Raw genomic sequence first — 25,032 nt, forward strand, 5'->3', positions numbered from 1 at the left:
ATTGTGGCAGGTGACGTTGGCAAGTGACAATTCACAACTGGTGGCAGGGGATGTGGCAAGTGACATGGCAAGTGACAATCTGCATTTGGTGGCAGCCAATAGTGGCAAGTGACATGCTGCATCTGGTGGAAGGCCTTGGTAGAAAGTGACACACTTCATCTGGTAGCAGGAGACATGGCAAGTGACACGCTGCATCTGGTGGCAGGCAACGTAGCAAGTGACACGCTGCATCTGGTGGCAGGCAACATAGCAAGTGACACGCTGCATCTGGTGGCAGGCAACGTAGCAAGTGACACGCTGGATCTGGTGGCAGCCAACGTAGCAAGTGACACTCTGCATCTGGTGGCAGGCAACGTAGCAAGTGACACGCTGCATCTGGTGGCAGGCAACGTAGCAAGTGACACGCTGCATCTGGTGGCAGGCGACATAGCAAGTGACACACTGCATCTGGTGGCAGGCGACGTGAAAAGTGACACGCTCAGGGCTCCCACTGATTCTACATTATGGTGAGCTGAATTATTTAATTTTATATTACAATGTAATAATAGAAATAATGCGCTTTAATTATCCTGACACTATATTAATCATGGCGCTGTGATGATTGAAGCGCCAACACCAGCCATTGCCCCAACAAATTGCCACAAAATTTTCTTGCAGTGCCCCACCCGAGACTAGGCTCTGGATCCGCCCCTGACCTAGGTAATGAGGGGAATCCTCCTCAGCAGGACACAGATAGCAATAAACCCTTACATAGGTCTTTACCTTTCCCTACAAAAAAAGTAATATTGCCTATGCTTCAATTGTGCAGATACGTGAGGAATGCAGTAAGGGATTAGGAGATTTTGTGAACTCCAGCTGGTTTGGGAACAATTATAATTTTACTGATGTAAGCCATAAACTATAGCTAAAATGGTTCAGAGGATTAGGACTCCATTACTTTCTAATACACTTTAGGTGGTGTACACAGTATCTAATGCAGTATGTACAGTTTCTATCAACATTCTGGTGGTGTACACAGTATACAATATAGTGCAATCATTGTACAGTTTCTAATACAGTGCAGGTGGTGTACACAGTGTCTAATACAGTGTGTACAGTTTCTACTACACTTCTGGTGGTGTACACAGTGTCTAATACAGTGCAGCTGTTGTACAATTTCTAATACAGTGCAGGCGGTGTACACAGTATCTAATACAGTGTGTACAGTTTCTACTACACTTCTGGTGGTGTACACAGTATACAATACAGTGCAGCCATTGTACAGTTGCTAATACAATGCAGACATTGTACACAGTATCTAATACAGTGTGTTCAGTTTCTACTACACTTCTACTGGTGTATACAATACAGTGCAGCCATTGTACAGTTGCTAATACAGTGCAGGTGGTGTACACAGTATCTAATACAGTGTGCACACATTCTACTACACTTCTGGTGGTGTACACAGTATACAATACAGTGCAGCCATTGTACACTTTCTAATACACTTCAGGCGGTGTACACAGTATCTAATACAGTGTAGTGTGGTGTTGCAAAACAAAAAATACATCATGTCCGGAAGGCCACTAAGGAGAGGCAGACGCTTACAGACCACTAAAAGAGGGCAAGCAGCCTCTGTGTCTACAGCCAACAGTGGTGGCCGTGGGGCACGCTTGTCCTTTTTTGCTGCTGCTGGCCCGTGTTATTGGGCCACAACATGCAGAAGAGTTGGTGGATAACAAAGCCGTCCTCATCCTCCTCATTCAAGGCAGCTGCCAAAGCAGCCTATTCCACTGGCTCCTCGTCCACAGTCACTCCTTCCGTAGCCCTACCATCATGCATGGAGGTGTACCCAGAATTATTCAACCACAGTGTCGGTTATATGCTGCTGGAGGATGCGCAGGGTTGACAAAGGGAATAACGTGAGCCTAGAAAGAGGGGGTGCCACAGAAGGACAATAAACTGGCAGTCATGTTCCCCCAGCTGCAGCATACTGCCAAGTTTGCTCCAGTGATGGGGAGGGAGGGGATGATGAGGTCACTGACTGTACTTGGGTGCCTGAGAGAAGAGGTGAGGAGGAGGAAGAGGTACAATTCCAACTAGGCAGGATGTCCTCTAGGGGGCAGCTTAAGGGCAGCCATCCTATTGCATCACACCGCAGAGCTCCGCAGATCCTCTGAACCAGCAGTGCTCCGTAAGTGTTCAAGGGGCTACACAAGCAGTCAGACTAAAAGATGCCATGCGGTGCTTCATTTGGTCTGCCTAGGGGACAGGAGCCACACTGGGGCAGAGATTCTGTCAGCTCTGCAGGGGAAGGCTCAGATATGGTTGATGCCACGCCAGCTTCAGCCAGGAATGGTTGTATGCAACAATGACACCAACCTTCTCTCCATCCTCTGACAGGGACACTTAACCCATGTTCCATGGTTGGCAAACGTCCTGAAATTTGTTCTTGAGCAGGTACCCAGGCTTATAAGATCTCCTGAGGTAGGCCAGAAAAGTCTGTGGTCGTTTCCACCAGTCATACAATGCCAGTGTTTGGCTGGCTGACATTCAAAGGGAATGCAATCTGCCCACCAACCGCCTCATTTGTTGTCCACCAGGATTTGAAGGCTGGCAATGTTGCAGCAGCTGTGCGCACAGCAGAGGGCCATTGATGAGTACCTGTGCAAGTATAGCACCAGGACAAGGTCAGGGGAGCTTGGCTTCTTTTCGCCACGCCAGTGGCTACTGATCAAGGATGCATGCACTATCCTGTCACCATTTGAGGAGGCCACAAGGATGGTGAGCAGTGACAATGCCTGCATCAGTGACACTTTCCCTCTAGTCTTCATGTTGGCGCACACGCTTTGTGGAATCATGGACAGGGCACTTGAGGCAGGACAGCCGGAGGAACAGGAGGACTTCCTTTCCACTCAAGGCACCCTTTATCCAGATAGCATTCCTGCAGGCCCGCTAAACACACAGGAAGAAGAGTTGGAGGATTGTGTCAGCAAGGGATGGTTTTCAGTCCCCAGAAACCCAAAGTTGTACGTGGCTGGGAAGAGGTAGTTACGTATCATTTGATCCTTAGTGACCCAGAGGACTCAGAATTGAAGGCCTCTGGAAACTTACGCTGCATGGCCTCCCTGATTCTGCAAAGCCTGCAAAAGAACCCAAGGATTTGTGGTATCAAGGAGAGTGATCATTACTGGCTGGCAACCCTTCTTAATCCACGTTCCAAGGGTAAGGTTGCAGAACTCATCCTGCCTTTACAGAGGATGAAGCATCTTCAGGAAGCCTTGAAGAAAGGTTTGTGCAACGCATTTCCAGACTTTTGGTAATATAGTGTATACATCTCAGGACAACATATAAAAATACATGAGTTGAAAATGTATAATAATGTATATTTTTCATTTTTGGTGAAAACTCCTTATGTGTAATGCATAGCCAATGGAGACTAAAAGATTTGCTCCATATGAAATAAGAATGGGTAAAAACAGATTTGTCGCACTGTGTGTGTGTTTTTATTAGACAGTATAACACTCAATGGGAAATATATACTTATTTGTTATAAACATGCTTACACAGTGGGAGCAATAATGTACAGTAAACTTGAGTTATATTTAATTTTACACATCAAAATTGAATCTTCATTATAGCTTTCCATTATCTGTATGTGGATAAATTGACACTCAGTGTGTTAAGTGCACCTCCTGAATTTTATAAAGGAGCAACGGCTTGCATGTTAATACCTGAATAAAATAAATTGTCAACTATCAAGGGGAACATTTCAAGAAACATAAAAATCCCTCCTTTAACCCTTTTCGTTGCTGGATTCTTATGGACGACTTTCATCTATGGTTTACATTTGCCAACAAATGTGTAAAGCATGGGACTCCTTCTAAGTATCACGTAGACCCCTAGAATACATAGTTGTAAATATAAAGTAGATTTTAAAATCAAATTGCAAAGTGTTTGGACAGCTACAGTATGTACCCTGTCACCTCCTAAAACAACATATTTTTTAAAAGCAGGAATTCTGGAAGGCCTCAAACACTGCACTCAGCTGCATTCAAACCATTGTAGTCCACTTTGTAGCCCTGTGATTGAGAAAGCAAACAAAAATCTAAATGTTGATTTACAGCATATGCCATCTTTATAGTAGCTCCCTATCCCTTTCCCCATCCACCTCTTACCCAGCCACCCTTTTCTTTGTTCCAAAACCCCCCTCTAAGCCTTTTCCTTCTCATCTGAGTTCGCCATAGCACATACCTCACTTTTCTGAGAGTGGAAACAATTGTTCCAGTGTTACTTTACTTGCGGTAACCAATACCCTCATCATGGTGTTATCCGGCTGCTGAATTCCCCAAGGACTCTGTTGCCGGACAGCCAATAGGAAGTGTCCATATCACCTCGGCATTTTTATTTGCACTCAAGAAAGGATCTTTCCACTCTGTAGTAAGAAAGACAAATGAAGGATCATGAATTTAGGTAAGTAATGGTGGCTTTTAGTTTTTTCTTTACTTTATTCATTGATTAGTTAGAGGTGGTAGAGAGCGTGTTATTTGCAGGGAGGTCCAGGATCTGGCTACAATGGTTGATAGGAATGTCTAGATCAATGTAATGGCTGAACAGGTATAACTGTTCACAAATATTCACTTTTACTTTGTATTCTGCATTGGCTGAAGTACAGCTTTACATTAGAAACAGATGAGGTAGCTTCTTTTAAGTGGCGTGTAAATCTACATGTCAGGGAATTTTGTATTGCATGGTGTTCTGTAGAAATCCCCCACTTTAAATTGATCCCAGTCTTGGATATGGGTATTGCAGAAACAGTGGGTTGCTTGTGGGCCATGGACTGGGGTTTGTAATTCTGTCATCACTACATAAATAAAAAGGTATTAGATAATGCATATAATTAAAAAAGCATGTATCAATTTTACTCAAATTACCAGAAATTATGGTACTGTATGGTTTGATTGTGAATGTAAAAATAACATTTTACAAAATGTAATTCTAATATACAGTGGTGTGAAAAAGTGTTTGCCCCCTTCCTCATTTCCTGTTCCTTTGCATGTTTGTCACACTTAAGTGTTTCGGAACATCAAACCAATTTAAACAATAGTCAAGGACAACACAAGTAAACACAAAATGCAATTTGTAAATGAAGGTGTTTATTATTAAAGGTGAAAAAAAATCCAAACCATCATGGCCCTGTGTGAAAAAGTGATTGCCCCCTAAACCTAATAACTGGTTGGGCCACCCTTAGCAGCAACAACTGCAACCAAGCGTTTGCGATAACGCGCAATGAGGCTTTTACAGCGTCCTGGAGGAATTTTGGCCCACTCATCTTTGCAGAATTGTCCTAATTCAGTTACATTAGAGGGTTTTCGAGCATGAACGGCCTTTTTAAGGTCATACCACAACATCTCAATAGGATTCAGGTCAGGACTTTGGCTAGGCCACTCAAAAGTCTTCATTTTGTTTTTCTTCAGCCATTCGGTGGTGGACTTGCTGGTGTGTTTAGGATCATTGTCCTGCTGCAGAACCCAAGTTCGTTTCAGCTTGAGTACACGAACAGATGGTCGGACATTCTCCTTCAGGATCTCTTGGTAGACAGCAGAATTCATAGTTCCTTTTATCACGGCAAGTCTTCCAGGTCCAGAAGCAGCAAAACAGCCCCAGACCATCACACTACCACCACCATATTTTACTGTTGGTATAATGTTCTTTTTATGAAATGCAGTGTTCCTTCTACGCCAGATATACTTGGACACACACCTTCCAAAGAGTTCCACTTTTGTCTCATCGGTCCACAGAATGTTGTCCCAAAAGTCTTGGGGATCATCAAGATGTGTTGTGGAGAAATTGAGACGAGCTTTGATGTTCTTTTTGCTCAGCAGTGGTTTTCTCCTTGGAACTCTGCCATGCAGGCCATTTTTGCCCAGTCTTTTCCTGATGGTGGAGGCATGAACGCTGACCTTAACTGAGGCAAGTGAGGCCTGCAGTTCCTTGGACGTTGTTGTGGGGTCTTTTGTGACCTCTTGGATGAGTCGTCGCTGCGCTCTTGGGGTAATTTTAGGCGGCCGGCCACTCCTGGGAAGGTTCACCACTGTTCCATGTCTTCGCCATTTGTGGATAATGGCTCTCACTGTGGTTCGCTGGATTCCCAAAGCTTTGGAAATGGCTTTATAACCCTTTCCAGACTGATAGATCTCAATTACTTTCTTTCTCAATTGTTCCTGAATTTCTTTGGGTCTCGGCATGATGTGTAGCTTTTAAGGATCTTCTGGTGGACCTTACTGTGTCAAGCAGCTCCTATTTAAGTGATGCCTTTATTGTGAACAGGTGTGGCAATAATCAGGCCTGGGTGTGGCTATAGAAATTGAACTCAGGTGTGGACAACCACAGTTATAGTATGTTTTAACAAGGGGGGCAATCACTTTTTCACACAGGGCCATGATGGTTTGGATTTTTTTTCACCTTTAATAATAAACACCTTCATTTACAAATTGCATTTTGTGTTTACTTGTGTTGTCCTTGACTATTGTTTAAATTGGTTTGATGTTCCGAAACACTTAAGTGTGACAAACATGCAAAGGAACAGGAAATGAGGAAGGGGGCAAACACTTTTTCACACCACTGTTTTGTACACCAACAAAGCTGCCCGTTCCTTTAATGGCTTAATTGGAAAAGTCTGTTTTATTTAAAGTGTAAAAGTGTTAACAGTAAGGCTCGGTTCACACAGGGGGCGACACGACTTGCCGCGCCGCGACCTGCCACGACCTCAGCGGCGACTTGCAAACGACTTCTGTATAGAAGTCAATGCAAGTCGCCCGAGGTCGCCCAAAAGTAGTACAGGAACCTTTTTTCTAAGTCGGAGCGACTCGAGTCGCTCCTCTTAGAACGGTTCCGTAGTACAGAACGGGGGCGACTTGTCAGGACGCGGCGCGGCAAGTCGTGTCGCCCCCTGTGTGAACCGAGCCTAACACAAACAATGAAGTTGTCAATTTATTTTCTTTTTGATCAGATACATATACCATTGAAAGTGTTTTGTTATATCTGCTTAACCACTTAAGTCCCGGACCAATTGTCAGCCTAAGGACCAGAGGTCTTTTTACAATTTCGCACTGCACTGCTTTAACTGGTAATTGCGCGGTCATGCAATGTTGTACCCAAACAAAATTTGCGTCCTTTTCTTCCCACAAATAGAGCTTTCTTTTGATGGTATTTGATTGCCTCTGCGATTTTTATTTTTTACGATATAAAAGGAAAAAAGATTTTGAAAAAAAAAAGATATTTTCTACTTTTTGTTATAAAAAAAATCGAATAAACTAAATTTTAGTCATACATTTAGGCCAAAATGTATTCAGCCACATGTCTTTAGTAAAAAAAATGTCAATAAGCGTATATTTATTGGTTTGCGCAAAAGTTATAGCGTCTACAAACTAGAGTACATTTTCTGGAATTTACACAGCTTTTAATTTATGACTGCCTATCTCATTTCTTGAGGTGCTAAAATGGCAGGGCAGTACAAACCCCCCCAAATGACTCAATTTTGGAAAGTAGACACCCCAAGAAAATTGCTGAGGGGCATGTTGAGCCCATTGAATTTTTTTTTTGTCCCAAGGGATTGAATAATGACACAAAAAAAAAAGTTTACAAAAAGTTGTCACTAAATGATATATTGCTCACACATGCCATAGTTATATGTGGAATTGCACCCAAAAATATATTCTGCTGCTTCTCCTGAGTACGGGGATACCACATATGTGGGACTTTTTGGGAGCCTAGCCGCGTACGGCACCCCAAAAACCAATCACTGCCTTCAGGATTTCTAAGGCCGCATACACACGAGAGGACTGTCCGTCCAACTTAGTCCGCTGAAACGTGTTTCAACGGACAATCCGCTCGTGTGTGGGCTTCAGCGGACTTTTTCAGCGGACAGTCTGGCGGACTAAGTCTTTCGGAATTTCCGTAATATTGTCCGTCCAAACTTGGTTTCAGCGGACAATCCGCTCGTGAGTAGGCTAGTTCGACGGACTAAGTATGGCGCATGCTCAGAAAGGATTTACACGGCCGAAGGTTGCATTGCAGTGTATTGGACGTCGAATTTCTAGTCCCGTCGTACGTGCCGTACACGTCATCGCGCAAGCTTTCGGCGGACTGTCTGTTCATCGTGTGTGGTCAAGTCCGTTCATTCGAAAGTAGGACAGACTGTCTGTCGGATTGTCTGACGAACTTAGTTGGCCAGACAATCCGCCCGTGTGTACGCGGCCTAAGGGTGCAAATTTTTAATTTCACTCCTCACAACCTATCACAGTTTCGAAGGCCATAAAATGCCAAAATAGCACAAACCCCCCCCCCCCCCAAATTACCCCATGTTGGAAAGTAGACACCCCAAGCTATTTACTGAGAGGCATGTTGAGTTGCGGGAATATTACAAACTTTTTTTTTTTTGAACAAAGTTGTCACTAAATTATATATTGCTCACACATGCTATGGGCATAAGTGAAATTACACCCCAAAATAAATTCTGCTGCTTGTCCTGAGTACGGGGATACCACATGTGGGGGACTTTTTGGGAGTCTAGCCACGCACGGGACCCCGAAATCCAAGCACCGCCTTCAGGATTTAAATATAAAACGCTACCAAAAAAACTGTTAGCGATTGCAGGGATCAGGCCTGACTCTGCAAACGCTGCAGTTATGAATGAATGAATGAATGAAATACTTATATAGCGCGCAATGCGAACTGAATCGCCTCTAGGCGCTGTGGCGAGCTTTGATCATCTGCTAAAAGAGGAAGGTTATGAGTTTTTTCCTAAAAGCCAGGTGATTTTCTTCCAGGCGGATGTTGATTGGTAGAGCATTCCATAGCAGAGGCCCTTGGACAGCGAATCTCCGATCACCCTTGGATTTATACCGGGCTTTGGGCACGAGGAGGAGGTTTTTGTTGGCTGATCGAAGACTGCGGTTTGGTGTGTAATGATTTATTTTCTCCATTAGGTATTGCGGAGCTTCTCTATGCACGCATTTGTGGGTGCGGCAAAGGGTCTTGAACGTGATCCGATTTTTTACGGTTAGCCAATGTAAGCTCCTCAGTGAAGGAGAAATGGATTCCCAGTTTTTTTTTCCTGTTATCAGCCTTGCCGCCGTGTTTTGGATCAGTTGTAATCGCGCAAGTTGATATTGTGGTAATCCTATGTAAAGCGAGTTTGCGTAGTCCAGTCCTGAATTAATGATTGTTCCAACTACCACTGCTTTGTCATTCTTTGGGATAAAAGGGATGAGTCTGCGAAGCATGCGCAGTAGATGGTGAGATCGACTGACTACAGATCCTATTTGCGCATCCATTGACATTTGTGCGTCTAAAATAACCCCGAGACTCTTCGCTTTGGTCTTTGGGGAGATAGTCTGCCCAAAGACGGTTGGTGGAGACCAGGAGGTTTTGGTTGCGGGCTTATGATTTGGGTGTAAGATAAGGCCGCGTACACACGGGCGGACTGTTCGCCCAACTTTGTCCGCTGAACAGTGTTTGGGCGGACAGTCCGCTCGTGTGTGGGCTTTCAGCGGACAGTTTCAGCGGACAGTTTGACGAACAAGGTTTTTCGGAAATTCCGTAAAACTGTCCGCTGAAACCTTGTTTGAGCGAACAGTCCGCCCGTGTGTAGGCTTGTTCGTCAAACTAAGTTCCGCGCATGCTCAGAAAGGATTTACACGCCGAAAGTTATAATGCAGTGTATAGGACGTCGTATTTTTCGTCCCGTCGTACGTGCCGTTCACGTCATCACGCACGGTTTCAGCAAACTGTTCGTTCGTCGTGTGTGGGCATGTCCGTCCATGCTAATTTTGAGCGGACTGTTTGCCGAAACTGTTTGACGGACAAAGTTGGGCGAACAGTCCCCGCGTGTGTACGCGGCCTAAGAAGCTCTGTCTTTGATTGGTTCAGCTGGAGGGAGTTGGTGGTCATCCAGTCCTCTATTGATTTGAGGCAGTTTTCAAGTTGTTGTTGGTGATCTTTTTTTCCATTGATCCGGAAATAAAGTTGTGTGTCGTCAGCGTAAGAGTGGAAGCAGAGATCTGAGCATCTGATGATTTGAAGGAGTGGGCGAATGTAAATGTTGAAGAGAACGGGTGACAATGGAGAGCCTTGAGGGACTCCGCAGGTGACTGCCCGAGTTTCGGAGAGGAATTTTCCTAGTTTCACTGTCTGTGACCGATTTCCTAGGAAGGACGCGAACCAATGGAGATCTATGTCTTGGACTCCGGCTACTTCTGTGAGGCGGACGAGTAGAGTATTGTGATCTACTGTATCAAACGCTGCACTTAGGTCTAGCAGTACGAGGAGACACGGCTCTCCGTCATCTGCTGCTTCGAGGGCGTCATCCCAAATCTTGAGGAGAGCTGTTTCTGTTCCATGACCCGGGCGGAAGCCTGATTGCAGCGGGTCCAGGAGTTTGTGAGTATCCAGGTGAAGTTGTAGCTGATGTACTACAGCTTTCTCCATGATCTTAGAAATGGTGTTGAGGCTTGTAATCGGCCTACGGTTGTTTGGATCCTGAGGGTCCAGGTTTGGTTTCTTGAGTAGAGGTTTGACAATGCCTTGTTTGAGGATGCTGGGAACAATCCCTTCGTGGAATGATCGGTTTATGAGGTGGGTTATGGTTGGAGCCACGATGTCGGAGCATTCTTTCAGTAGTTTTGTGGGGATGATGTCAATAGGTGAGGTACTGTCACGCAGTTTATTAATGATGTTTTTTGCGGTGTCTACGGTAATTGGGGATAGTGAAAATTTTGGCGGTTGCGGTATGTTGGTGCGGACATCCTCTTTATGTTTTTGCTGGCTGAGGTTGGATGTTTTCTTCTGACAAATTGTTTCCCTGATGGTTTTGACTTTATCGATGAAAAAATCCGACAGTTTGTCACAGTAATCCTGGGATTCGCTTATGCGTTTAGTGTTTTGTAAGTGACAGTGATCGATCGATACTGCACTTGGGTGGGCTGGGCGAAGGGGCAAAACGCAGGTGCTAGAAGGTATCTGGGCTGATCCCGCGAACAATGCGTTTTTTTGGAACCCTAAACTGCTGGGGACGCTAGTATAGATCTGATCAGATCAGATTAGATACTATACCACTACGGGAGGTGTATGCTTTGCGTGTGGGTGTTAGCGGTACTGGCACTAACCTAGCGCTGCCTGGGGCGACGCAGACCCTGACCCTAAAACCTAATTGATATCACCCGCCGGGTGATCAGGGAGTTAAACCTTTATTGGGTAATAAATGGTGGGTGCCCTGATGCTATAAAAAGCAAACTAACTAACCAGAGTCACCCGTAACACTTATACGGTGATCACTGGTGAAAGGGTTAACTAGGGGCAATCAGGTGGTTAAAATTTTTATTAGGTAGTATATGGGGGTCCCTGACGCTATATAAAAAACCTGACGGGGAACCTAAATAGCTAACTGGCTACCTAGCACCACCAGTGACACTAATGCAGCGATCAGAAAAATGATTGCTTAGTGACAGTGGCAAAAGGGGGTGAAAGGGTTACCTGGGGGGAATCAGGGGGTTAAAACCTTCATTAGGTAGTATATGGGGGTCCCGGACGCTATATAAAAACCTGACGGGGAACCTAAATAACTAAATAACTAACTGGCTATCCAGCGTCACCAGTGACACTTATGCGGTGATCGCTGGTGAAAGGGTTAACTCTAGGGGCAATCAGGGGGTTAAAACCTTTATTAGGTTGTATATGGGGGTACCTAAGGCTATAAAAACCTGGCGGTGAACCTAAAAAAATAACTAGCTACTTAGCGGCACCAGTGACACTAATGCAGCGATCAGAAAAACTATCGCTTAGTGACACTGGCAAAAGGGGGTGAAAGGGTTAACTCTAGGGGCAATCAGGGGGTTAAACTTTTATTGGGGGGGTAGGGGGCTACCCTGGACCTAACACTAACTGCCCTGACACTTTTTACTGTCACAACTGACACTAAATGCAGTGATCAGTAAATAAATGATCACTGCAATCAGTGACACTGTGACTGGGGGGGGGGGCTTGGGGCGATCGGGGGGGGGGGATCGGGGGTGATGGGTGATTTGTGTGCCTATGTGTAACTACGTGTCAGTGTAGTGATTGGTGCACTTACTATGTCCTCTCCTTGCAGTCCGGTCAAAAAGACCGCCCCGAGGAGAGTGACATCACTTCCTCCTGCCTGTGTTTACACTACACAGGCAGGGGAAGCTTCTCATTCGCCAGGAGTGATCAAGAGGGGATGGCCAGAAACCAACAGCCATCCCCTCATCCCAGATCGCTCCTGAAGCGAAACGGACCACCGCAGCCAGCGGGAGGGGGTCCGATCGGACCCCCCACCCGCTGGAACGCAAGCACATACGGGTACTGCTTGTGCCTGTACATGCCATTCTGCCGAAGTATTATTATATGCCGGGGTCCTTAAGTGGTTAATAAGTGCAAATCGTATTGATCTTGTCCAGTGCACACTTCATTTGTTATCTCAAGGGGTCCTCACAGTTTGTTTGTTGCATTACAGAACAATTAAGCCTAGTCACACGGGCCAAATGTCAGGCGGCATTGGCCAGTACAATAAAAAATGGCTGACATTCAGCCCGTGTGTAGTGCAGTCAGTCCGAGAGAAGCCGGCCATTCGAAAGGTCAGGCCGAAATAGGTCTGCTGAACGGCTCCCGATCAGCGCTCTTCTTGAGCTGGGTTGAGCAAAAAAAAAAAAAACTACTAGTGTGTGTGTCAGGCTGAAGTCTCTATGTTGTCTGACCAATGAGGACTGGCATGATTCAGTAGTTTGATAACAGACAACTGGGAATGGCTGACACCGGGTTTTGAAATTTTATGTGGTGTCATTTCCCACAAGGAATCTAAAAAAGATGACACTGGTTTATGTCACTATGTTTTAGTGGAGTTTTTTATTCCTTTTCCATTTTCAAAAATATCTCTTAGCACCCTGAACTATAACCATAAAAAGCAATGCAATTGCTATGGGGCCCATAAATACTTAAGGGTAATATTGTCAGTATATGTAATGATTTACCAAGATAACAATAATACTAAACAGAAGTGTATATAGAAATCAGTCAACTTTGAGATATTTTTAAGAAAGCAATTTATATCAGTAGTGGAATTGCCTTGAAAGTGTGACCAAAGGCAACATTTTTTTTTTGGTTTTGGATAGAGTGGAGATGGATTAGAACATCTGTCAGTTTTTATTGCTGTTTGTACCCCCATTAAGGCGATCCACCCTCTCTATTTGTCCTGTTTACCATTATCATTGAAAGTGAAAGTAAAAGAAGAACCCAATTTTTGGGTTGCTCCCAGAAAAGCAAGAGGGGAAATCTTCCAATGGGGACACAAGTTCTGGTGACCTGGGGGTCCCCTAGAAATTCCCTTAATTTTCGAGGATTTCTTCTCACTTCCTGTTTGTCTCTGGGACAGGAAGTGAAGGTAAATCTCCGCAATGGGACACAGATGGTGAAAAAAAAATTGAACAGGGGTTATAGATCTCTTTTACTCTATCCAAAATGAAAAAAAAAATGTTTTGCCAATAGTACTACTTTAACCGGTTCCCGACCGGCGCACAGCGATGTACGTCGGCAGAATGGCACGGGCAGGCATATTGGCGTACAGGTATGTCCAATCTTTAATGCCGCCCTGCCATCACGAGGGAGCCGCGGGCGGCGTGCTCGCGTGCCGGTCGGGACCCCCATGAGTCCGGTCGCGGGTCCCGTGGACTCGATCGCCGCGGGCATACCCGCAATCGTCTCACGGGGCGGCTGAATGGAGAAATGCCTTTGTAAACAGCATTTCCCCATTCTGCCTAGCAACTAGTGACGCTGATCTCTGCTCCATGTGATTTGAGCAGAGATCAGTGTTCACTAAATGAAAACCCAGCCCTCCACAGTTAGTAACACACCCCTAGGAACACTTAACCCCTACACTGCCACCCACTGGTTAACCCCTTCACTGCCAGTGTCATTTACACAGGAATCACTGCATTTATTGATTGCTGTATAAATGACAATGATCCCAAAAATGTGTCAAAAATGTCCGATGTGTCCGCCATAATGTGGCAGTCACAATAAAAATCGCTGATCGCCGCCATTACTAGTAAAAAAAAAATATTAATAAAAATGCCATAAAACTATCCCCTATTTTGTAAACGCTATAACTTTTGCGCAAACCAATCAATAATCGCTTATTGCGATTTTTTTACCAAAAATATGTAGAAGAATACCTATCAGCCTAAACTGAGGGAAAAAAAATTTTTTTTATATATTTTTGGGGGATATTTATTATAACAAAAAGTAAAAAATAATGAGTTTTTTTCAAAATTGTCGCTCTATTTTTGTTTATAGCGCCAAAAATAAAAACTGCAGGGGTGATCAAATGCCACCAAAAGAAAGCTCTATTTGTGGGAAAAAAAGGACGCCAATTTTGTTTGAGAGCCACATCGCATGACCGCGCAATTGTCAGTTAAAGCGACGCAGTGCCGAATCGCAAAAAGTGGTCTGGTCTTTGACCAGAAAAATGGTCCGGGGCTGAAGTGGTTAAAGTGGATATAAACCCTCACTTATACCCAGTGAAGTGAACAGCCTCAGATGATACACAGAGATGAAACAAATCTCACTACATAAGTTTTACATGTATATCTGCTGTCTTCATCTTTATATACTGTTTAGAATGTTCAGATTGTGTTAGGAGATTTTCTCTTCCTGTTCAACACTGCAGTGAAGCCTGGGCATACAGCCAAGACAGCTGATTGGAGGAAAGGCACACACCCCCTCTCCTCATAGGAAGAGACTTTCAGAGTTGATCCTTGAATAGTTCAGGGCTCTGCTAATCTATTTATAGCATCCTACCCAACACAAAACTTGGGTGTCCTGACAAGATGTCGAACCTGACAGAGTGAGCAACTCGCGTCACTTCCGTTTTCTTTAAACCATCATGAATTGCAGATTTGGAGGAACTGCTGTTTATTTTCACAAATTGCTGTTTGGACACAACACCGGCAACCAAATAGAGTCTGATGCACAATATTATGAGCGGAGATTGTAACCCCGCTCTGAAACTAGCTAAGAAAATGTCCGCCTTCGGGGCAGTGACAACTTTGTCCTCAGCTGCTGTGCTTTGAAAACAGCAAAATCTTCCTGTACTGGATTGTATTTGGTAGCCGGTATTGTGTCCAAACACCAATCCATCCAAATCAGCAATTACTGGTGGTTTAAAGAAAGAAATTACGTGGTTTGATTTTCTGCCGAGTTGTCAGGACATTGGCTGCTTTTATCATATGTGACGGAGAACTTGTCAGAAGTTATCAGGCTGATAACAGAAGAATGGAGCAGGAGACAGCTACGGGACATAGTGCTTTGAAGAGAGATAATAAAACACTGCAAATATATGCAGGGCTGGTGCAAGGATTTTTGACACCCTAGGCGAAACCTAATTTTGCCACCCCTGGTTCCACCCCTGACTCCATCCCCTTTCCCCTGCCCATGCATACCCCATCTTTTTAATGAAGCGCCCATCAAATGAAGCATCACCATCACCAATCAATGCAGCCTCACCAGCGCCCATCAATGCAGCCGACCAGCGCCCATCAATGCAGCCGACCAGCACCCATCAATGCAGCCTACCAACGTTCATCAATGCAGCCTACCAACGTTCATCAATGCAGCCTACCAACGCCCATCAATGCAGCCTACCAACACCCATCAATGCAGCCTACCAACGCCCATCAGTGCAGCCTACCAACGCCCATCAGTGCAGCCTACCAACGCCCATCAGTGCAGCCTACCAATGCCCATCAATGCAGCCTACCAACACCCACCAATGCAGCCTACCAATGCTCATAAATGCAGCCTACCAGTGCCCATCAATGAATTTTTGCTTGCTTCCATTCATTCGGGAGTCAGGCCACAGACACAGTCCTCCGCCACCGCTGCACCTCTGACACTATGTGCAAAGGCGGCTGCCTGCTGATGCTTGCTGCAGAGAGAAGAGAGTAGGAACACCAGTGGCCCGGCGCCCCCAGGCAGAAGTGCACCCTAGGCAGCTGCCTAGTTTGCCTAGTGATAGCACTGGCCCTGAATATATGTGCCCAGCTCAAATTTCAGGAATCGGTTTAACACCCACTTTAACCACTTCCCACCGTCGTTATACGTCGGTACTTTGAAGAGGAATATTGCTGTTATGGCAGCAGCTAGCTGCCATAACCTCAGTATCCTCTTCTTCAGCGGGCGGTCCACTTCAAGATAAAAGTGGTCTCTGCAGCGGTTTCGCCATGAGATCACTTTTATTGGCAGGGGGAGAGGACCCCCCTCCCGCCGCGATTCGGTGCCCTCCGCTGCTTTCTGGAGCCGTCAGTATCCTTTCCCTAGCCTGATATGGAGACGAATAACTGGAAGATGGCCCCCACCTGTCTCCATATCATTGCAGGGTGGAAGCGATGTCAAAACGTCACTTCTGCCCATAGCTCTTAAAGGGACAAATTTTGTTTACATTTTTTTAAATGACAACATTTTTTTTTTTGTGTGTAAATATGAGATCTGAGGTCTTTTTGACCCTAGATCTCATATTGAAGAGGTCCTTCCATGATTTTTTTTCTATTACAAGGGATGTTTACATTCCTTGTAAAAGGAAAAAAAGTGACACATTTAGGATTCACTGTGCTTGGGATTGATTAACTAAAACTGGAGAGTGCAAAATCTGGTGCAGTTCTGCATAGAAATCAGCTTTCAGGTTTTTTGGGGGGTTTTTTGGTCGTAATTGAACAAGCTAAAGTTAGAAGCTGATTGGTTACCATGCACAGCTGCACCAGATTTTGCAGTCTCTTTTTTGTAAATCAACCCTCTTGTATTTGTGGCACCCAGAAGCACATATGTGTAGCGCTAAAAACACTTAGCGCTACACATATGTTTTCCTAAATTTGTTTGACTTTGTTTGAGTATCAGCGGCTATAGAAAGTTATTATTTTTTCTATTTTGTTCTTTCATTTTTGGTTTAGTGCAGTATTATCTTTTCTATATTTTACCCAGAAGCACAAGCTGCTGTGTTATTCTGCCCATAGGAATAAATTACAAAATACTCTGTACTCACATATACATTCGTAAATGCTGGTACTAGTATTTACAGGTGCATGTGTTCTTGAATGAGAAATTTGCACGTCTAGGAAATTACACCCATACCTGTGCGCCTGTGATAATGGGTATCAGCAGTTACAAGTGTATACCGTATATTTTGTGATTCATTCTTATGGGCAGAATTATGTGGCAGCTGGGCTCATGGGGACCACAAATACAGGCGTATTTTCTGCTGTATACCCATACGTCTTTAAACACATCTGTGTACATGGGCACTTACTGTAAAGTTTGGTGGAAAATGTTATCTTTTTTTACAGTTGGTTCAGACAGGATACTTTCTAAAAATGATGTTTAATGCCAGGTGTCAGCCACAGAAAATTGAGCAGGTAGTATAGTATGGTTTATCAAAATTAGTTTTGAATTTTGGTTTGGATTTGAAAAAAAAAGAAAAAGAAAAGATGCTTTTCATTAGACATTAATTGAGGTTAAAAGTTAGCATGGGGCAAAGCCACAGTTCTTCATACGTCACATAAAACAATTTCACACGCTGCAACACAGTACAATTCCCTCTTTTTAACTTCCAACAGATGTTCTGGCTTGAGATTTTGGATTTGTTTGTATATGATACAGTCATTTACTGGAATATGTTGAAATGATTGTGCAATACTACATATCTGAAAGTGAATGTGACTTTAAAACCAGGAATAGGTTATTAGATAGATATACTAGTTATTGTAAAATTTCAGATTAGCTCATCAAATGTAATGTTGTTATTAATTAATTGAAGGAGTTACATTATGCCTTATAATACAGTAAGTAAAACTAAGTTCACCTCAATGAAATTTTAGCCAAGTGAAGGGGGACAGGTCTGCTCATATCGACACATGATAACAGTATTTGTGCAAAAACCGATGGCGAGGTTTGTAGCAAATAGATGCCAGTGAGTGCATCTCTAACATAGCTGCTGGTTAAGCTATTGTGAGAAGGTTTGTATAATCTGGTCTACAGAAAATACCTAGCAATGACAGTCATCTATTTAAACTAGAGATATTTTCATTTTTAAGTCCAGGTACTGCTAGGAGTGCATGACGCCTGGCACCAGAATATAAAAATCGTACCTGCCAAAAGGTCTGGTACACAGTGTCCGACAGCTAAACAAATAGTTCATGGCAGCTGAATGTTCATAAAGTTCCAGTGGTATATGAAATTTGACAATAGGTTCAGTGTTCAATTCCTGTTTAGTTTTTTTAATTTTTTCTTATGTACTGTAGAATAATTCAGAAATACATGAGTGCCAGTGAGTGCCTTTTTACTACCTACTTTGGCTAAGGTAACTTCATTCAAATGTTTTGAAAGCCAGCTGAGATCATGTTCATTATCGTGCTTGGAATTGTTTTTAAAACTGTAATGTAGAATATATTATAAAAATTAATCAAGATCAGTATTTTTGTTTTACATTTATGCTACTTGCTACATACATATTTAAGGTAAAAGGGCATAACTAGCCAGAAATGTTTTTTTTTTAATCTACTGGGGATTAAACCTTACTATATAACCTGGTGATCATTGGGACAGAATGTGATAAAAATCCATAATTTTATGAGTTGTCACATGGGGATAAGGGGAAGGCTTCCAACAAGAAATCCTACTGAAGTGGCCACTGTCTAAGAAGGGGATTTCCCCTCACTTTGTAAACATTTCTTCTCACTTTCTGTTGTGTCTCCGGGACAGGAAGCAAAAGCAAAACAAAACTAAAAACTTGATCTCTCTGGGTAAAACTGCAATAAATAAACTAGACATACACTTTGGCTTTATAAAATTAGTTTTGTTTTGTTAATCTAGTTATTTAGTTTCGTTCAATTCAGTTGTTTCGTAAAATCATATTCGGAATTCGCATTTGGAATTCATATTCAACATTTTTGAATTTTCTTGGAATTTTACAGATTTTTTTAGATTTGAAATGTTCAAATTGATACATTTTTGATTCGGCTCGAAACAAGAATGTTATATTGTTTTCGACTTGAATGTAGCTAAGTGAACAAACAAAAGAAAAATATTAATCAAATTATTACAATGACTCTTTAAATCACCTTTGGCTTACCAAAAACAGCATTATTTCGAAATTATACTCTAATAACACCCACAGGCTTTAATTTCAGCAATATGTGTAGTTAGAATTCGAATGGAGTGAATTACATTCGAATTTCAGTCTGAATTTCTGAAAATCGGACAAATTTCGTTACATTATTTGGAGAATTCGGTAAAATTAGTTTATTCTGTAATTCGGGCATTCGAATACATCCGAATCTCTGAATAAAACAAAAAATTTATCTGAATATTAATTCAGAACGAAACGAACCGCACATGTCTAGTTTTTATTATAGCACTGGTTTTCAATCACAAATCCATTGACCATCGACAGTGTGGTGTCCATCAGCCATCAGTCTACAGCCACTCAGTCAAAGGTATACAACTTACCTATCCGAAAACTTCTTCTGAATGATTATAATCTAAAAGTGCGACTGTAAACTTTCCATTTTATTTTAAAATCCATACTGCATCAAGAAAGTTGCAAACAGGTGTCCAGTATGTTAAAGTGCGAAATTAGTCGATTCATTGATTTAAAAAAAATTGATTAATTGGACATGAAAATTTTAATCAGTAACAGCCCTACTCTTTTTATATAACCTGAAACTCCACACTAACATTATTTGTACTATATTCTTTGTTTGATTATTATATTTATTGAGATATTTGTCCATAGGTTTTGTGATAATATATTCTACCATACAATTAGTATGTAGTACCATTTGAAATTATGATAATTTGTAACAGTAAGCCAACAGGTTACATACTTGTTCATATTTCATTGAACATAGATTTATATTTCAGCTGGTTGTTCATTATTACAATTGCCAGGGGTTAACATAAATAAACAGATATAATTGTGTTATTGCATTTGGAGTTTGGACATATGGTGACATATAGACCTGGAAAATATCATGACAGTTTTTAGTTTAAAAAAACATTGTATAACAGCGCAATCTCCGCAGGAAGCATTATTACATTGGCAGCCAACATTCAATTTGTATATGCATTTGGCAATACTGAAAGGAAAAGCAGACATGGGAATACTGAGAAAAAAAGGGAAAATGTGATTTCCAAAAAATGTCCATTTGCTGGCTTTGCTAAAAACAAAACATGTGGTACTTATTTTATGGGAAGTATAACTTTGTTTCCAAAGCAGAATCATTTTAGAATGGGGCTAAATAAATGATAGTGTCCAAGAACTCACAAAGTATACAGAATTTCTAAATAAAGGCTAAATAAATGACTTTTTTTTTTTTTTAGGCAAAAGTGATTTAGTCTATGACTATTACTGAATTTCTTCATCAACACTGCTTTTGTTCCTTTCTTTTTGCCTGGCCAAGAGAGAAAAGTTGCACAAGATTTGGGGCTTGCTGACAGTTAATATTGTATTTATTACTAATTATTCTAAAAGACTGATAAACCACATTTTTCTAGTTTAACGGCATGGTTTTTTCGGAAATGTAAATTGTGTGTCTGGAAAATTTAACTTTGTTATGGTTTGTTAATATTTACTTCGGCTTTTTATCATATAGAATACCAATTCTTGTACAAGTAAGGATGCAAATGATGTGATGAATAATGCCGCTTACACACGACCGGACTTTCCGGCAGACTAGGCAGACTAGCTCCGACAGTCTTCCTGACGGACTTTCAGCGGAGTTCCGACGGACTTTCCAAATCAATGGACTTGGCCACACACGAACGGACAAAGTCCGTTCGTTTTGAACGTGATGATGTAAGATGGGACTAAAAAAGGAAGTTCAATAGCCAGTAGCCAATAGCTTCCCTCGCGTCATATTTGGTCTGTCGGACCAGTATACAGATGAACGGTTTTCTCGATAGGAATTGAGTCAGGCGGACAGATTTGAAACATGTTCTATTTCTATCTGATTTTTCTTTCCGATTTTTTTTATGAAAAACGGTCAGATTAGCTCACACATGATCGGATTGTCCGACGGACTGATTCCGTCGGACCTAGTCTGCCAGAAAGTCCGGTCGTGTGTACGCGGCATTAGTAGTCTTTAGAAACGTGCTCCATAAGCCACAGTGTCGATTCACTCTTGATGAGTATTAATGGCACATACGTAAATTGTGATCTTGTTGGGTCTTTCAAATATGGATGACTGTATCACTTTTCAAAGTACTCATGCTGAATGGGCTGAATGACAAAGTTCTGAAAGCAAGCAGCACTGTAACCATGCAGTAGAATGTGGTTTATATTTACAGGTGAGTGCACAATTTTTGTGGTGCGTGTTGGTGCTGGAAGAACATCTGCACAAGTATAGAAGATTTTTTCACCTGGTGTGTATAATATTACACACAATTTGTGGGCATTTATATTTTTATGGACATTTGGTTGTGTTAGTGCCATTTTTCTTTTCTGTTTACACTTATTGAAGGTGGAATTTTTCCATTTAACCACTTCCCGACCAGCGCACGACGATGTACGTCGACAGAATGGCACGGGCAGGCATATTGGCGTACATGTACGTCCAATATTCAATGCCGCCCTGCCATCGGAAGCGCGCCGCCGGTCGGGACCCCCGTGAGTCCGGTCGCGGGACCCGCGGACTCGATCGCGATCGTCTCACGGAGCGGCCGAATGGAGGAAATGCTGTATAAACAACATTTTTCCATTCTGCCTAGCAACTAGTGACGCTGATCTCTGCTCCATGTGATTGGAGCAGAGATCAGTGTACACTAAATGAAAGCCCAACCCCCCCACAGTTAGTAACACACCCCTAGGAACACTTAACCCCTACACTGCCACCCACTGGTTAACCCTTTCACTGCCAGTGTCATTTACACAGGAATCACTGCATTTATATAGCAGTGATTACTGTATAAATGACAATGGTCCCAAAAATGTGTCAAAAATGTCCGATGGGTCCCCGACAATGTCGCAGTCACAATAAAAATCGCAGATCGCCGCCATTACTAGTAAAAAAAAAATTAATAAAAAATTATTAATAAAAATGCTATAAAACTATCCCTATTTTGTAAACGCTATAACTTTTGCGCAAACCAATCAATAATCGCTTATTGCGATTTTTTTTACCAAAAATATGTAGAAGAATACGTATCGGCCTAAATTGAGGGAAAAAAATGTTTTTTTATATATTTTTGGGGGATATTTATTATAACAAAAAGTAAAAAATGATGCGTTTTTTTCAAAATTGTCGCTCTATTTTTGTTTATAGCGCAAAAAATAAAAACCGCAGGGGTGATCAAATACCACCAAAAGAAAGCTCTATTTGTGGGAAAAAAAGGACGTCAATTTTGTTTGGGAGCCACGTCGCACGACCGCGCAATTGTCAGTTAAATCGACGCAGTGCCGAATCGCAAAAAGTGGTCTGGTCTTTGACCAGCAAATTGGTCCGGTCTGAAAGTGGTTAAAAGAAAGCAGCTTCTTTTGACATGACATTAGTCACTATATAAGGGCAGGCGCATTTAATCATCATCAAGTTTTTAATACAGTGAAATGTGCCAGCACACTTAGCATCGTAATGGGGACTGTTAGCCCAACCCATGAGTGTAACTATCTTCCTAGTTTTTTTTTTTGTTTTTTTTTTACAGGTACTTACATAGTTTATGCTGTGTTTTACCTATACAGTATCTCACAAAATTGAGTACGCCCTTTACATTTTTGTAATTATTTTATTATATCTTTTCATGTGACAATACTGAAGAAATTACACTTTGCCACAATGTAAAGTAGTGAGTCTACAGCTTGTATAACAGTGTCAATTTGCTCTCCCCCTCAACCCTCTTGGGCATGGAGTTTGCCAGAGCTTCACAGCTTGCCAGTGGAGTCTTCTTCCACTCCTCCATGATGACATCATGGAGCTGGTGGATGTTAGAGACCTTGCGCTCCTCCTTCTTCCATTTCAGGATGCCCCAAAGATGCTGAATAGGGTTTGGGTCTGGAGACATGCTTGGCCAGTCCATCACCTTTACCCTCAGCTTCTTAAGCAAGGCACTGGTTGTCTTGAAGGTGTGTGTTGGGTTTGTTATCATGATGGAATACTCCCCTGCGGCCTAGTCCATGAAGGGAGGGGATCATGCTCTGCTTCAGTATGTCACAGTACATTGTTGGCATTCATGGCTCCCTCAGTGGACTGTAACTTCTCAGTGACGGCAGCACTCATGCAGCCCCAGACCATGAAACTCCCACCACCATGCTTCACTGTAGGCAAGACACACTTGTCTTTTTACTCCTCATCTGGTTGCCGCCACACACGATTGACACCATCTGGACCAAATAAGTTTATCTTGATCTCATCAGATCACAGGACATGGTTCCAGTAATACATGTCCTTAGTCTGCTTCTCTTCTGCAAATTGTTTGCGGGCTTTCTTGTGCATCATCTTTAGAAGAGACTTAGTTCTGGAACAACAGCCACACAGACCAATTTGATGCAGTGTGCGCCGTATGATCTGAGCACTGACAGGCTGACCCCCACCTCTTCAACCTCTGCAGCAATGCTGACAGCACTCATACATCTATTTCCCAAAAAAAACTCTGGATATGACGCTGAGCATGTGCACTCAACGTCTTTGGTCGACCATGCTGAGGCCTGTTCTGAATGGAATATGTCCTGTTAAACCACTATATGGTCTTGGCCACCGTGCTGCAGCTCAGTTTCAGGGTCTTGGCAATCTTCTTATAGCCTAGGCTATCCTTATGTAGAGCAACAATTCTTTTTTTCAGATCCTCAGAAAGTTCTTTGCCATGAGGTGCCATGTTGAACTTCCAGTGATCAGAATGATAGAGTGGGAGCAATAACAACAAATTTAACAAACCTGAGACCATGCAACACTAATGAGTCACATGATACTGGTGAGGAAAATGGCTAATTGGGCCCAGTTTGGACATTTTCACTTGGGGGTGTACTCGCTTTTGTTGCCAGTGGTTTAGACATTAATTGCTGTGTGTTGAGTTATTTTGAGGTGACAGCAAATTTACACTGTTATACAAGCTGTACACTCACTATTCTACATTGTAGCAAAGTGTAATTTCTTCAGTGTTGTCACATGAAAATAAATAATAAATAAAATATTTACAAAAATGTGAGGGGTGTACTCACTTTTGTGAGATACTGTATATTGTACATTCACATTAGTCCCTGCCCTCAAGGAGCTTACAATCTAAGGTCCCTAACTCACATTAATACCTACTCACACTAGGGACAATTTAGATAGGAACCAATTAACCTACCAGTATGTAGGAGTCTGAGAGGAAACCCACACAGGCAAAGGGAGGACATGCAAACTACATGCAGATGGTGCTGTGGTTGGGATTTGAACTGATGACGCCAGTGCTGCTAGACAGAAGGGCTAACTGCTTTGCCACTGAGCCTCCTGGATATACCCACTTGTTCTGATCCAGTGAGATATTGCTTGCTAAATTGCATATTCCAATGGTGCTTTTAAGTGTAAGCTCATACTTGAGAGGGAGGCAATTACACTCTAAGTTAGTTAATGGATAATAAAAATTAATCCAATGTGTCCTACAACTGTGAAAGTCCACAGAATGGGCAAAAAGTAAATAACCCTGTGAAATGTTGCCAAAAAAACGGATTCAATCTGAATGTAGGGCTGGAAACTTGAAACCAGTTGTCTGAAGACACATCTACAATGACCAAAAGATGAAAAGATGGGTACTTTTACCGGTAAGGTTGGACACACATGTCATATGACAGTGGGTCATAAAGGCTTAGAGCCTCAGTCTGATGCTGTATGTGGATGGTAGTTTTGGATGGATCCTGATGAGGGGTCCTCAACTCTCCGTCTTGGAACTCCAAGGAAACTGGCACTTGGGTCATAAGCATTTCCAGAACTGGCTCTCTCTTTCTCCTCCAAAACTCGA

General features: G+C 42.6%; 1 protein-coding gene across 3 annotated transcripts in view; it reads left to right on the forward strand.

The window, feature by feature from the left end:
- TMEM150C (transmembrane protein 150C) overlaps positions 1–25,032 on the forward strand; it is a 283,807-nt gene that overhangs the window by 122,156 nt on the left and 136,619 nt on the right. The window lies entirely within an intron of this gene.

This window comes from Lithobates pipiens, unplaced genomic scaffold (assembly GCF_037356315.1).
Source record: "Lithobates pipiens isolate NorthernLeopardFrog02 unplaced genomic scaffold, aLitPip1_a1.2 Scaffold_13, whole genome shotgun sequence".
NCBI classification, from domain to species: domain Eukaryota; kingdom Metazoa; phylum Chordata; class Amphibia; order Anura; family Ranidae; genus Lithobates; species Lithobates pipiens.